General features: G+C 39.5%; 1 pseudogene; it reads left to right on the forward strand.

The window, feature by feature from the left end:
- Positions 1-1,360: 1,360 nt before the first annotated feature.
- LOC137995534 (cationic amino acid transporter 4 pseudogene) lies at positions 1,361-11,899 on the forward strand (annotated as a pseudogene).
- Positions 11,900-12,277: the final 378 nt, after the last annotated feature.

A 12,277-nucleotide genomic window follows, 5' to 3' on the forward strand; every position in this document is an offset into this window, starting at 1 on the left:
AGCATTAAATTGGGAAATTGCTTTCGTATGTAATACGTGACGAAAGCAATTCCCCAATTTAGTTTCTATGGCAACCACAAATAGGAGTACTCCAAAACTCATCATAGCCCAATGTTTACTTTTCCATAATTAAACGAAGCTTATAAATATGACTATAAAAAACACTTTCGTCGAGACTGGATCAAGAATTTTTTTTTAGAGTGATTACAACACTGATTAAAACACGGAGGATCTTCTCCCACCATTCGGAGTTCTCAAATAGGCCATGTCATGATTATGGCTCCTGGCCATGTTTGATATATCAATATTCCGGCACATGGCTACGAGGTTTTATGGCTAAATTTGAAAATTTATTTTGTTTAGAAATGTCCCTTGAGCTAGAACTGATCGGATGAGACGTGAAATTTGACCATAAAGCCTCGTAGCCATGCCTGAATATTGATCTATCGATCTCGGCCTATTGGGCTCGCCTTGACACCCGTCCAATTTTGAAAACCTTTGAAACATCACTCGTACCTATTAATTTCGAAAAGCACTCGAGATTGTGTTATTTTAAAATTTTAGTATAGTAATCTATACTAATATGACAACAGCTTCGACAACTATTGCACTTGCAGAGCGAAAAGGTTTCTGTTCACACAAGCTCGACTGACTGGGCTTGTTCGGTTTTTTTTTTTTTTTCAATCACGTTCTCAGAAATCAAGATGCAAAATTTTGCAGATTTCGAATCATTTTTGCACGGTTACCGAGATGAGAGTGCACATGGCTCTGAAGGACTACAAGGGAGTTGCAAGATTTCTCATTCTTCCATATTTGTGCAAATGTACTAATACGGGAACTAAAATTGTACTAGTTGCACTCCAATCGTTAATTCTGTTGAACAATAACTTCTTACTAACCGAGCGCGAGGGCCGTACTGGGGAATATTGGCCCGAGGTCGTGGCAGTACGGACCGAGCGCAGCCAGGTCCGTACAAAAACGACCCAGGGCCAATATTCCCCAGTACGGCTCGAGCAAGCTCGGTTAGTAAGTATTTTATTATATGGTTTTTTAATTACCTTTTGCTTTGTTTTTGCAAGCCCGTAATCGGCCCGTGGGCATTACGGGAGAATAATGCCCTACAATTAGTTACAGTTAGCCAATCAGAGCGCGCGTTATATCGGCTACAAACACAAGCCATATAATAAATAGTGTTTACTGGTGCAAATCTGTTGAGTATGCAAACTAGAGACAGATCTCTTTCATTAAACAAAGTTCCGTCAAATAACCCCTCAAATTTATACCTTGATACCTTTAAGCTACCCTAAAGAGGAAAAAAATTAAAGACTTGAAGACTTGAACTTTACAATATCCGGTCGAATCCTTAGTTCTATAATTACAGCGAGTTTCGCACTAATCGGCGATGCATTAACAAACGTTTGCGTGTTGATTTGCTCCAATATTGCTCGAGTGCACTGGAGCAATTCAATTCTTGTCCACCACAAATATCACCAACCATCACTGCCGTGTTAATGAAACGGCTATACACCAAACAAAAATATGCTCTAATCAAAATCCTAATATCCTGGCAAGAAATTAACAAATACGGTTAATGTCGGCGCAAACGAAATGCCTTTTTTGGCCTGCAATCCCCGCTGGGCCGTCTGCATATATGCATTTATAATGAAGTATATCTATTCCCAGAGGCGAACTTGAGGAATTAAATTTGGTACCCTCGCTGACTAAGCTAGGCTCCATACAAGCGGACACGTCAATAAGCAATGTCCCTACAAAGCAGACAATTGCTAAAGCGGCTTTCCTTTCTGTAAAATAGGGGTGAATTTTTTCCCACATTGCGCAATGAGTTTCTTTGTCTTCAGGCAAATCCTTTCTTTTGTTTCTTGCTTTCGTAAATACCCTTGTGCTAGTGCCATTCTGTCACGCTTGTCTACTTCCAATGAAAAGTGCTGAACTCAACCCGCACAATCTGTTTCCTCCTGGATTAGAAATCAACACAAGGCTGTGACGCTAAGGTAAAAAAAATATCATTTTCCACTCTATAAAAGGTAGAAAAAGGACTAAATATGACCACTGCTGAACTTGATGATTGAATGTGCCCCAGTTATTTTAAATAAGCGGATATGCCTCAAAGCGCAGCTATTAAGCACTCTGAGTACATTTACATATCGTCTCTCGGTTTTATCCATCTCCTCCCAGGTTTAGCAGAGCTTTACAGAGCCTCAAGGTACGTACTAACGTTTCTCAACAAACGTAAGTCGTTTATGTCAGAAAAGTGGTGAAGCAGAGCTCTACCAACGCCAAATAAGGTACCTAATGTTCACTTTGTTATCCGTGATACGACTGATATGTTTTGCTGGATGTATGCATATTGCAATTCATTCGTGTAAAAATGACATTCTTCAGAAATACAAATTCATTGTAAAGTGCTTTGTGCTTTGCAATTCAGAATTTCCTATGACTGGAAAACGTGATACGATTCCGAATAGTGCAATGGCTTGTATCGAGCGAAACTGGTCGACCCTATGACACAATTTCTTGATCGAGAACTAAGCTAGTACGCGCGCGAAAATGAGAAAGCATAAATTAAGCGGAAAGCCTAAATTAATTTCCTTGTCCTTTGGATTGGTTTGAAGAACTTATATTATCAACAGTTACTTTATTTATAAGGGACAGAGGACGGGTCGGTATATTTAAAGATTGGTAAAAATTTGCTTTTCAGCCACTAGTAATTATTTTAATTTATACCGTTGCTAAGTATTTGGAAAATAAAATATTCCAGGCTTAAAAACACCCCTTTGTTTGGAGTGTCATCAAATTTCCTCCGATGTGAATTCAACTGTAATATCATAATAATGAGAAACCGAACTACTCGTCTTAGGCTGTTTAGGCTGTTTATAGGTGATAGGTTTCAAAAGAAAATATCCACAAATAGTCCAATCTTCGTAAATTTAGAAAAAGGTAACCTTTCTAAGAAGTCCCTGTGACCAATCCTTTTGTTGGGGCGAGGGGCGTAAGCGGGAAGGTATAGTGGAGACTATTGAAAGAAGTCTTCCCTTGACTAGATGGTTTATTAAATTGATGCATATGACACTTTCATTCCCAAAATCGAAACGTTCGATTCTCCTAACTCGTAACATGGATTTCTTTGTTGGGTAGTCCGGTGAGAATTTGGTGTTATATCAAGATCACACCTTAAGTTGATACATTTCTTTAAAATTGTGAGGAGAATTTACATGCTGATCTCGCCTTTTTCACGGGTCAGCCATTTTGACATTGAAACGAGGTTAATAATGCAGAAAATTAAAGACGGCGGCGTAGCATTACTGTCTACCACTGTGTGTGAAGGATAGTGGGAAAGGAGACTGGGAATATCCTTTCACGGCTTTCCAACAGAACCAAAACGGCGTGTGGAATGGAGAACTAAGATTATCAGAGACGCAGGGGACATTTTCAAGGTTTGTTTACGGCAATATTATCTTTAGTTTACACGCGACGTGAACACTAGGTTTAACAATAAACAACAATTTGGTAAGTTCGAATTTGAGGTTTCTAACTACAGCAGAACGGGTCCGATCCATATACTAAGCTTAAGTTGATGTGGATCTTCGTTCTTTTTAAGGGATTTAAACGTTTACACTTCATGTAGACTCACTCTCGTTTTCAGGGTTTTCAGGAATTAAAATCAGAAGCAGGAACTTTCTTTAATTGACCAGCATTATAAACGAGAGAAAAATCTTGTAAAGAAATTAAAACTGCCATGACCATACCTTGAAACTCATGGATAAATCCCTCCACGAAAAACATGTAGCCTTTTACAATTGGAGATTTTTCTGCGCTAACAAAAGCTTCCACATCTTCCATACCGATGTTTGGGAGCCGTTCAAGGGACGAAGACCAAGAAACTGAAGTTGAACTTACAGGAATAACAGGCGTGTTCGACTGTTTGTCCGCCATCTTGGATTTCATATGTTATTAACCTCGCTTTCATGCTGATATGACCGTCCCGTGTATTTCTTATTTCACGGACCTCAGTTCAAGTTTGTTAGAAACAAACAGTATTTCAGTTAAATTTAATGGAGACAGTGAGTCATTTTAAACGTAATTAATATTAAACAGTATTAAAACATTCATTGCCAATTGAACTTTTAGAATTCGCCAAATTAAAAGCGGTCATGCTGATCACTGGCTATTTCAACACGTTCTCGCCCACGAATTCGTGATTATCGTGAATTGTTAATTTGCTTTGAATTCACTATTATCGTGAATTTTGGACACTGTGTCCCAAGACTTGTGGTAGCAGGGAAAATAAGGAAATTAAAAAATCCTATCCGTGGATTGGATTTGAACCAGGAGTTTCTACTCTATAGCAACCGCTTCGTTTCGCTTTACCACTGAAGGTCCAGACACCGGCTTTCTAAAAAAAAAACCTTTATTTAAGTTTACCATAGAATATCGCTGCTGAAGAGTAAGTAGGCCTAAGCTAGATTAATAATTGAGGCCTAAGCTTTGATTTTAAAATGTCAAGCTTTTGTCGTGAAGTTTGGAAACCGACCTTTTGTAGCGTTTAATGTTGTTTGTTGGCGACTGATAATACAGCATTATCAAATAGTATTTAAAATGTTGTCCCTGAGCAGCTAGCGGTGTAGTGGTTGAGTGGTTAGGTTACGAGTTAATCAACATTCCCATTCCCAAGTTCGAGTCCCGTGTCCAGACACTTGGTTTTTTTTTTTTTTTTTTAAAAAAAATATGACCATTTCCCATAAACCATATCAAGCTTTCAGTCTTCTAAATTCATGGTAATAGTGAATTCAAAGCAAATTAACAGTTCAGGATAATCGCGAATTCATGGGCGAGAACGGGTTGAATATTTATAACCAGTAAAGCTGTATATGTTATGGTCGGCGTCTGAAAGAAAGTTTACGTCACGTGATCTCACGAACAGCGATGTTAAGTCAACGGCCTGCCGAAACGGGTCGAGGTTTTCCCAAGTCGCTTCTTACTGTCGAAATACTATTTTCCAAAATAGATATTTGCCTTTCTTGAGTGACAAATTGTTATCGTTTCGTCAGATATAAGCTTTTTGAGGCACTCGTACGGCAAAATTTTCCGCGAACTTCTTTTTTGCACACGGCTTACTTGAAATGGTATTTATCGCTAAGTTTTGCATCGTTTTAGTCCAAATGATAGGTCAAAATAAAGATTATTTGAGTCTTTCAGTGTGGGGTGAGACTAATTGATGGAATTTTAAACGTGGAAGCGAAGAACTTGCGGAAACGGCGGAACCTGCGGAACCTAGAGAAATGACTGTTTTTATGGAACCCCATGATAAAAACGATGAGATTTACATTAATATTTGTTAAATATAGACCGTACCCGCCGATTATCGCGTTCCAGGTGCCATTCCTAGGTGTGATCTGCATATTTGCACCATCTGATTAAAGTTAGCTGATTAACTGATGGATTGCGTCACAAGTAATAATAACAATGACTATCTGCTCAATTCCCTGGTTCCGGTGTTTTGTTGTTGTTGTTGTTGTTGTTGTTGTTACGAAGGTATTCCAAAGAAAGACTTGCCGTATTTACATGACTAACCATCAAATACACAACCTTAAGCAATGTATACAGCAGTGGAACCACAGAAGCAATTAATTTCCGTTTTTTTTTTTTTTTTGGTGTTCCAGTGTAACTACAAACTCGGCTGGGAATTCTCCTAACTCGTGTTTTCCATCCTATCCCCAGAAATTTACAGCTCCCCACCGAAGCGGGAGGAGGAAAATTTGCGGGGCAGTTGTGAAGAACACTTTTCAAACTTAAATTACATGAAATTCAACGTATTAGTTTCTATCAGCACTCCTTTGAATCAGTTGAAAGCTGTATCACGGTTTACAACTACCGTCACTTGCACGAGGAAAGCATGTATGCCTGTTCAACGAATACTAAAAATAATAGAACAAAGCTGATAGAAGAACATCATTTACAAGCAACGCAAAATAGAACGAGTCTTCAGTGAAAAACGTAGCATCAACGTTTCAGTACCAGGACCAGTACCAGGAAGATACCTTATGTATCCCGTATTACAGTTCGAAAACGCCGTATTAATTGAAAAATAGGATTTTGTTTAAAAGTGACTCGTTTTGAGGCATTACGCGGACAAATAGGTCCAATGAGCGCCACCATACGAATTCGACCTATCGATGAAAAATTCGTGGAAAATTTGCGTTACTTCCGTTTCTCTCTAACTTTTGGCAGGCCGGATGTTATGAAATTAGCCAGTCACACTAGCCAGCTTTTAAAAGGGATCGGTTGAAATGATGTCATTCTCTGATATGACGAAGCGCCCACAGTGGAAGAAGAAAAAAAGGGAATTCTAGTCGAAATCACGGAAACAATTACATGGAGAGCTTCTTAAGAGCCTAGCAAAGGCATCTGGATGGTTTTTATGGCAAAATATGGCAATCGTAAACGATATTCTTGTCAAATAAAAGTGAAAGTTCTATGTTGCGTAGACACTGTCATTAGTATTCCACTTAGGGGTGAGACTAATTGGTCGAACAGCAGACCGCGGAACCCGCAGAACCTTAAAAAATGACCGTTTTTATTGAAACCACATGGTAAAAACGATGAGATTCACATTAATGTTTGTTGAATGTCGACTGTACCCGCCGATTATCGTGTTCCAGGTGCCATCTCTAGCTGCTATCTGCGTATTTGCACCATCTGATTCAAGTTAGCAGATTAACTGGTGAATTTCGTGAGAAGTCACAATCTACCAACTCATTTTCACCTCAAAAGACGATCCCGCTTGGTTTGAGGATTTTAATTTTTTTTTTTGGGCGACATGCAGGTCACGTGATGCTATTTGCTGCCTGTCAGTTTTTATTTTGGTTTTATAGCTTTCGTTTTGCGCCTTTTTGAATACCTTTCAGCAGGTCTTGATAAGGGCAGTGGGCAAGATTAGTGACAATTCTTTCATGCTCATCTTTCCATTTCTTTATTTAATTTTACTTGTTGGAACTTACCGACAGCTACGACTAATCTCACAAAAATAGTTCCCCACATAATTACGCCCTGTCCGCAAGAAAAACCTTAAATAACAATGACCACAACCAGGTTTTCTGAGCCCTCGAGACTGAGCACCCCCAGCAAACCATTGTTTTAACGAAAACCGCTGGTCAGTAACCTGCTTCTGGTCATTGCTGTCTAAGGTCTTCTTGTCCGCAATCCTTGAGCGTTGGTACACTACAAAACGTGCTATCTTGTTTTCATAGGCTCGAAAAGCACCCATTGTCAATTTCGATTACAAGTAAGAATGAATCAGAAGAAGACAAGTTAATCGGTTTAACACTGATTCATTACCAGTAAGCATATGTCCTCTCAGCGAACTATTTTGCGAAAGTGTTGGGGAATATTTGAAAAAAACACTTATAAAATCATTTCACGACTTAATGATTCAAATTGGTGGATATGTTTGGTCTAATAACAATAAAGATGGTCATGCATTGGCAGTTTGAATAGTGAAATCCGAGGCACTCTTTTCTCCTGTGGCAATTTAAGAAACAAAGTACAAAAAAGAAAAGAGGAAATGTGTGCAAATGCCACAAAGTGCGTTTTTAGTGATAAAAAGAAAGACCGCTACGACTTATGGCATCGAGTCTACCAAACAGAGCCGGTTTTCAAATGGGAATTTGTTTTTTATTGCTCCCTGACGACGCATTAAATATTGTCGGCACTGACAGATCATTGCACCTGTAAGCAGAGCTCAAGCGCAGAAGATTTAGTGCCTTTAAGTTGAACATTTCATGGTCACTGAATTGATGTATTTGGATTGTTCCATTTTCATTTGTGTGTTGATTTTCAGGATAAAATCCTTCTTCAATTCGGTTATCAGTCGGTTATCGGTCTACTAAAGTAGACAACTGAACCAACATTTGCGCTTAATCTGTCTTCAATTGTTAGGTGGTCTTAAGTTCATTTCATAAATCATCGAATCTGCCGTTTTTCAATCAGGTGAATGGACCAAATTGATTTGGGTTTAATTTAAAGTCAGTCAATCAAAAACCGCTAAAATGATTACAAAAATTGCGATTGCAGTTGCAATTGGGAAAGAGCGGTAACAAATTGTTTGGGCTAAAACCCACGTACTATCACAATTTTAATCGAATGGTCAAACTGAAGCACTTTTTGAGACAAGCTCACTCGTGTTGTCTCGTTGGGTTATATCGGTATTCTATCCGTTTTGATGAATACGTGCAGTTTGTAAGTAAGAAAGGTAAGTACAAAAAACATATTGTACCATTCAGTTTGAATTGAGATAGCACCACAGATATCAAAAACGCCGAAGAAAGGATCCGTAATTTCAGGCGAATTTCAACCCCAAAGTTCGGTCGAAGAAACACCGAATTGATTGTAGAGATTTGTAAATGATTTTCTACCTAGAAAATGCAAAAGGACGCTGACTGATAACAGATAGTTGCTGCACTGTCTGACTTTTTTCATAACTTGAATATCGACCATTTTATTTAAAAGCCAGTAACCCATGATACGAAAAGCCGATCCTTCTACTCCGAGGAGGCAGATTCTTTGAAACCAGAAAAAAAGAACATATGAGGAATGTGAAGTCTTACGCAAGAGGCTCCAACATCGCTAAACACGCTTGGTCTTCAAATCACTCTATTGACTTTGAAAATTCCCAAGTGATTGACAAGGGTTCTTCTCGTACCCGCAAGACACTGGAATCTTGGCACACCGCTTCGATAGATCATGCAGATAACAATTCTAGGCCGGTCCCTAATCAATACTCCATCTTTTAAAAAAGAACAATTAGTTTTTTTTTTTTGACAAATATTTTTTCCCGCTCACCTATTTTTGTATATATTGTAGTTGTCATCATTTTTTCCATTCATTTCCATTGAAGGCTGTAGCCTGACAGCCGAAAGCTCGAAAGTTTTTAACTGTATATAGCCAGTGAACGTTTTTTATAATTTTTTAATATGTTTTACCCTGGCTACGGTTCTTCTATTTTTGAACAATATTAACCTTGCAGAACTGAAAAATAAGTTTAAAATTCACTAGAGCCATGTTACAAGTAACAGAATCAGATTTAATAGCTTTGCAACTTTCCCCTTCAGCCGTCATGCAGAGCTGCTCAAAAGTATGTGACAACTTAGTGCGGAGGAAGCCAGCTGAGGATTGGTTATCGGAAAGCCCTTTCAAGAGATGCCTAACAGCGTTGGATCTGACCTTTCTAGGGGTAGGGTCGGTAGTCGGTGCAGGTCTTTACGTCGTCACTGGAGAGCTAGCACGTGACATGGCCGGACCTGCCGTCATTCTCTCATTTCTCCTTGCTGGATTTGCTGCTTTCTTCTCTGGAATTTGTTACGCAGAGTTCGGCTGCCGTATACCAAAGGCTGGATCCGCTTATATCTACTCCTATGTGTCAGTTGGGGAGTTTTGGGCTTTCGTTGTGGGTTGGAACATGATCCTGGAATACTATATAAGTGCAGCTAGCGTAGCACGAGCATGCAGCGAATACATAAATTCGTTTGCCCAAGGCTACATATACAGATTCTTCATGGAAGACATTGGTACGTGGAATGTTCCTGCCCTCGGAAGCTTCCCGGATTTCTTAGCCGCAGCTTTAGCCGTCACTTTCACTGTCGTAGTGTCACTGGGTGTGACCAAGTCATCTCTGGTCAACAAAGTCATGACTTTCATAAATCTGTCTGTCATTGCGTTCATCATTTTCACAGGTTTGTACTATGTGGATGGTAAGAACTGGACATCGAACTTTGCGCCCTACGGAGTGAGTGGTGTCTTGAGGGCAGCCGGAAGCTGTTTTTATGCATTTGTGGGCTTCGATGTCATAAGTTCCGCCGCTGAAGAAGCAGTCAATCCCAAGCATTCAGTTCCATTGTCCATCATTTTAACTCTAACAATCAGTTTTTTGGCCTACTTTGGAGTTGCCATTGTTCTTACACTTATCATGCCATATGATCAGCTAAATCGGTTTGCACCTTTAGCTGAGGCGTTCGCCCAACGCGGCTTCAGCGCTGCAAAATACGTAGTCGCAACTGGAGGACTGTGCGCAACAATAAGTACTTTGCTAAGCCAATTGTTTGCAGCCCCTCGTGTGGTGTACTCTATGGCGTCTGACGGATTAGTGTTAAACTGGTTTGCGCATGTGCACGAGAAGAGCAAAGTTCCAGTACGTGCATCGGTGACTGGAGGAATTTTGGTTGCAATTCTGGCGTTGCTGCTTGATATTAAACAGTTGGTAAGTTGGCCTTAGTAGTCTATTCCCTGGTTCACTTCATTTCTCTTTCGTTTTCAAAACGATACATCCGCAATGAAAAACATTAGAATGGAAAATAGTTTATTTATACAGTTAGAACGTCTTTACACTCAGCCTGAAAAGATGCAATGAATAAGTTAGGAAATCGTATGAACACTTGTTGTCAAGTGAATCTGTCGAATAGTTTAGCCCAAGACTTACAGTTTGATACAAAATTCAATGGAAAGCAAGGTAAATTCCAGTACCTTCCATCCACTATTACTGCTGCCGAATGGCCACAACGGCAGCTAACGGCAACCTAGCACACACAACGCAAAACCAAAACTGCCGTTTTACAATACAAATGTAATTTGAATTTGCGTATACAATCCCTCTGCCAATTGACACCCATTACAATGGTACTACCCTTTGCATTTCTGCGACTTCAATTCCACTGAAAGAAGCTAGGACTTCACTGACAAACTAACTATAAAGTCATTATTTCTCTGAATCATTCCCACTATTTTCTCTTCGCCGAGATCCGGTTAAAATCTCAGATCAGTTTAAAGAAAGCTAAAGAAATTAGCTTCTTTAATAACGTAAACTTACATCACTGAATATAAAGTCTTCTGCTTAAAGTCCATGCATGTAAACTCTGCTTAAAGCACATCTAGCTCTTCGGATAAGAATCCCTTATTTTTACATGGCGTCAGCGGTCACAGCTAATCCTTGTTTCAGCTTAAGGCGAAAATTAACTTCAATTCTCAAGCACTGATATTTTTCCTACAAGGAAAGTAGTCGGAAAAGGTACTGCGAAAAGGAACCGTTCCTCAATACTTTTTGGTCAGATTTATACAAAAAATATGGCGGGATAGTTTAAAGTAGCGCGCTTTTGGAAGTGTTATCTTCTGTTGTAGCTCCTTAAATTCCAACTTCCTTGTGTAATGTAATACCGAGCATGTGACCTGTTTGTACTGTTAACACACTCTAACAAGCACCTAAGCTATGGATTCCAAACGGCTTTGTTTCAAAAAGGGAATTCTCTGTTGTTTTCAGGTTGAAATGCTATCCATAGGCACAATATTCGCTTACACCATGGTTGCAATCGCTGTATTGGTATCTCGCTACACACCGGGAGTTCAAAGCGTCCTACTGGAAAAAGGTGGCACCAGGGAGAGAACTAACAGGTGGTTGGAAAGTATTTGCTGTCGACCTGGTCAAACAGAAAGCAAAGATGGGGTATTACCGGAAGTCAGTTACCAGCGGATTGAGAGCAACTACGAAGGCTCCCCGGAAAATTTAATCAAACCTGATGAAAAGACAAGTTTTCGAGCCCGCGTCGGGACATTTGTGCTGACTTCATCCATAACGGGGTTAGCAATTTGCCTCACTCGCACTGGTCCACAGTTGGTTCGAGGTGACGCATGGATAGTTTTTCTTTGCTCTGTTTTTGGATATAGTGATTATTGGCTCTTTAATATACATTATGAGACAACCTAGGAATTCTGCTACATTTCCGTTATGGTACCAGGGATTCCTGTCGTTCCGGCGATTTCAATATTTTTCAATGTTCTGATGCTAGTCATGCTCAATCACTGGACGTACATTCGATTTCAGCGTTGTGGATGACTCTAGGTGAGTGTTCACTATATCTTTTAAAAGAACCTTCGCCCCATTTGGTTTCATCTATAGCTACACCGAGTCGGTAAGAAAATCAATCATTGCTTTGTAAAAGGGCCATTTACGAGTTTATTAAACTTCATTTTCAAACTGTGAGTACAAGGCTTCCCAACAAAAATTTTAGTCTTCAATCACAATCAACACCGTTACTAGTTTCCAATAAAAGGGTTACCTTTGCACTTGTTTTGAAAAGGAAGATGAAGTGATCGCAGAAGAGGCCTTTTGAAGAATCAAACTTTGAATTCTTCGAAGATCCGTCCGGGATGGTACATTCTTAACTAAGATACTTTTATAGCGGCATCTTCATGAGTCCCCATATCCTGGTAA

This window comes from Montipora foliosa, chromosome 3, assembly GCF_036669935.1.
Source record: "Montipora foliosa isolate CH-2021 chromosome 3, ASM3666993v2, whole genome shotgun sequence".
Classification (NCBI taxonomy): Eukaryota; Metazoa; Cnidaria; class Anthozoa; order Scleractinia; family Acroporidae; genus Montipora; species Montipora foliosa.